Source organism: Otolemur garnettii, unplaced genomic scaffold, assembly GCF_000181295.1.
Source record: "Otolemur garnettii isolate 467f Iridium unplaced genomic scaffold, OtoGar3 scaffold00050, whole genome shotgun sequence".
Taxonomy (NCBI): Eukaryota; Metazoa; Chordata; class Mammalia; order Primates; family Galagidae; genus Otolemur; species Otolemur garnettii.
The window spans coordinates 8392383-8396365 of NW_003852445.1; positions in this window are offsets into that span (position 1 = coordinate 8392383).

The window sequence follows — 3983 nt, forward strand, 5'->3', positions numbered from 1 at the left end:
CTACCCAGGGGGATAGCTTGAGGCTCCGTCTCAAAAAAAAAAAAAGAAAAGAAAAGATAAATAAACTTAATTTGGTAAAAGAAACAAATACTGCATTATATTGAATAGTAAGCTAAGTAACCATAATTAATCCTGCAAATTCTCCAATATCATAAAGATTTTTGAACAGGTAAATTTAAGCCTCATTTTTTAAATTAAATGCCTATTCAAAACACCTAATTGGAACAAACACCTTCATGCAATTTTACATTCTAGAATGCCAAAGCAAAAGAGGAGACATTATTCAAAGATGAACAAAAATTTCTGTTCTTTTTCTTCATCTGTGTGATCAGATTGCAAAGGATATACTTTTCTCTTTGCTTTTCCTACGTTTCTCTTGCTCCCTAATCATACTACTGCTTCCTGCCTCTTAAGGAATCAGATTCTCTTTTCTAGAATCTTTAGAGGACAGCCTGAAGGATTTTCCAATTCCTCTTTGCCACTGGGGAGTTGGGCATAAACAAACTAGATTCCCTCCTGCATACGTATTTTCAGCTTTCCTTGATGAAAGGGGCACAGAATTAGTGACAAAGGTGGAAGACTCACATACCTTCGTGGAGGCTAGAGAAGCCACCACTTTTCTCTAGGTTTCTGGGGCACTGTTTTAGTCTGTGGCCTGCCCAATTCATTTAGTGGAACTTGCTCTTACTTCTTGGGCCAGTAGTTGGGAAAGGGCAGGTCCTAGGTCACAGGGTTGGTGAGATTGCCGTGACCCACAGTTTCCCTGGTTCCTTCTTGTTCCCTGCTTGGGGGTGGAGTGCAGGAAAAGGCTAAAGCAGCTGCTTTCTGAGAGCACTGGAAGTTGGCAGCAGGGTGTCCTGCTACAATGGGCAATGGCTTTTACTTCCAGGTTTGTCTTTGTCTTCTCTGGATCTTTGGTCTCTGTAGACAGGTCTGGGTCATAAAAAGCAGAGAGTGGGCAGAGACTTATTTTACCAGATCAGGGAGATGCTAGGGGCCAACCTAGCCCTATCCATATAGGGATTGGCCCTTCCTTTTGCTCAGCCCTCCTCCACCCCTGCAGCCCTTCTTACCCTCCTGGATAGATCATAGCTGGCTCTGGTTCTGTTCTAAGGACAGGAACTCCTAGGACAGCTACTCCCGCATTAGGTCAAATACATTTCCTGTTGATTTGATTAGTTTCCTTCCAAGCAATGCATTTAAGGAAGAAAGAGAGCTTTTGCAGGCATGCATTTGCATACACAGCCAACCTCCTCCAGTCACACACACACACACACACACACACACACACTTACTTTCTCCCGTCCACCCACAAAGCGTCAGTCACATTTAGAATTTGCACAAATGCACACCCTCCCTCATACTTCACAAAACACACCCTCTCACCCACCTACATAGCTCTTCCACAAAAATCACACCTGCTCACGTACCCTTAGAAGCACATTCCTATACCGTGCCCAGAGAGGAAAGATGAGGGAGATGGGCAAGGAGAGTGGGTTGTAAGAGCTTAGGAGACCAAACACTCTCTGAAGTCAGAAGACCAGGATCCCACAGTCCTCTGCCTTTGTAAGCAGTGATACTAAAATCTGAGAAGGATTCAGAATCAGGAGTAGAGGAAGCAGGAACTCAGGACTCCTTACACTGCACAGAGAGTGTGCTGCCCTAGAGTGACAGGGACAGGTCTCAGGCCAGTAGCTGAGGTAGAAGTTTGTCAAGCCAGTAAGTAGAGAATGCTGTGGCATCCATGACATGTCTGAGGATTTCATTTTGACTGGTGGCAAAAGATGGCCTTTAGGCTGGATTCCCTGTCAGCTCAGGAAATGGCTAGGAGACAATGAAGGGAGAAAAGGAAGTGGAAGTCTAAGTTTGGGCTCTGGGTTCAACATCCTTTAGGAGGAGTCTTACTAATGTCAGGCAGAATCATGAGGAAGAGCTCCCCTTCACTGGAAACTTAAAGTCCACTCCAGAGCAAAGAAGAAGGGGAGAGAGCCTTGAGAAGTGACAAGTGCCCAAGTGCAGTCTGGGCAATTGGGGCTTCAGTTCCAGCTATTGTCCACCTGCCCTGATCCAACTTAGCCCAAACTCAGAAGATGTGCTTTCTGGAAAGGAACATGTCTTTTCCTTTAGGAAAGAGTCCTGAGGCTAACCCAGCGTGTTCAAGAAAATCGGCAGAGGCTGGGCACTGTGGCTCACGCCTTTAATCCTAGCCCTCTGGGAGGCTGAGGCAGGTGGGTTGCCTGAACTCACAGGTTCGAGACCAGCCTGAGGCTAGAGTGAGACCCTGCCTCTAAAAGTAGCTGGGCATTGTGGTGGGCACCTATAGTCCCAGCTACTCGTGAGGCTGAGGCAAGAGAATAGCTTGAGCCCAAGAGTTTGAGGTTGCTGTGAGCTAAGATGCCATGGCACTCTACTGAGGGTGACAAACTGTCTCACAAAAAAAAAAGAAAGAAAGAATATTGGCAGAACTTAAAATTAAAAAAAAATTGGCAGAGAGCTCTCTTAAACTGAGACCTCAAGCCCTTGCCATCCAACTTGCAACATTGCCCTCCCTGTGCTGCCGTGTAGGGGCGCTCTCAGCTGCCTCTGAGGTGCTGCCAGCGCTGCTGTTGTTATCATTAGTGTAATTAATAAATAAGTGCTGATGGGGCCAAGTGAAGAGGCAGGCTCCTGCTGCTCAGAAGGAGAATTTCTGCAAAGATCCACTGAGGCTGTGGCAATGAGGGGCTGAGTGGTTACCTCCTGTCTGCCTATGACCTCTAAGAAGGGCCTCATGGCAAGGCAGAGTCAAGGGCAAGGGGAGGAGAACCCTTGGTAGGTTTGGTTTGGAACCAGCTCTTTTGTCTGCTGGATAGGATGTCCGTGGGCACGCCCCCACCCCCGCCCGGTGATTACTAGTTGTGGGACAGGTTCTGAGGCAATTATGCATTCAATAGGCTTCTGCCTATTTACTTATGGAATGCCTACTGTGTGCAAGGTGGCCTACTAGTAACAGGTAATGCTTCATTGGACAGTGTGAGGACACAGCCAACTTTTATACATATCCTGCGGAAAGGAGTAGAAGCAGAGGAAGTAGGTAGGAAGAATGATAGCCCCAAAAGATGAAGGTGGTCGGACTTCAGCTTGTGTGGTGTAGCAGTGAGTATACAGTATAACAGATAAAACCTCGGGTTACCTTGAAGGTCTTGGAAAACTACAGACCCAAGACCCACAATAGAAAACATGCTGGGAAGGCAGGCTGGAGAGAATGATCATTTCTAGGCAGGAGGATACTTGGCGATAAAGTATGGGAAATAGAGCACGAATATGGGGAATTCGGGCTCAATGAAAAAGGCAGGAAGGATGCTAGCAGATCCTGTGGGGGGACCCCTGGGTCACGCAGGGCTTGATGGTTAAGAGTGGTTTTTTGGGGGGGAGGGGGTGCCTACATTCTGAGAGAAGGGGTGCTGGATTCTGGGATCAGAGTCCGGACAAAAGTTGGGGTGCGCTAGGGGTAGGTAGAGAGGTTTTAAAGGAAGGATGTGAAATGTTGGGTTGGAAAAGACGCTGGACTGTGTGATAAGGGAAAGGAGAGGCGTGGCCGGGGTGCCCATCCAGTAGACCAAGCCAGACGCTCGGGTTCCGCACGGGGGTCGCTGGGGCGGGGTGCCGGCTGGGGCAGGGGACGTCTGGCGGTGGGGCAGGCTGGCTCCGGGCAGGGTTAGCGCTCCGCTAGCCACTCGGGGCTCCGCGGGGGGGCGGTACGAGCTCGGGCTGCGGGCGAGCCGGGGAGGAGGAGGCGGCTGGGAGAAGAACATGAATCAGCGGCGGCGACAGCGGCGACGACTGTGGAAGGAGCGCGGTGGCCCAGAAGCGGCCCCGAGGACCCCGCGCCCCTGACGGCGCGACCCCGACTAGGAGCGGGCGTGGGTCTCCGAGGCACTAGCCCCGGCGCCGCCCCCCGGGCGGCCGCAGCCCTTCCCGCGACCCTCCTCCCTCCTCCTCCT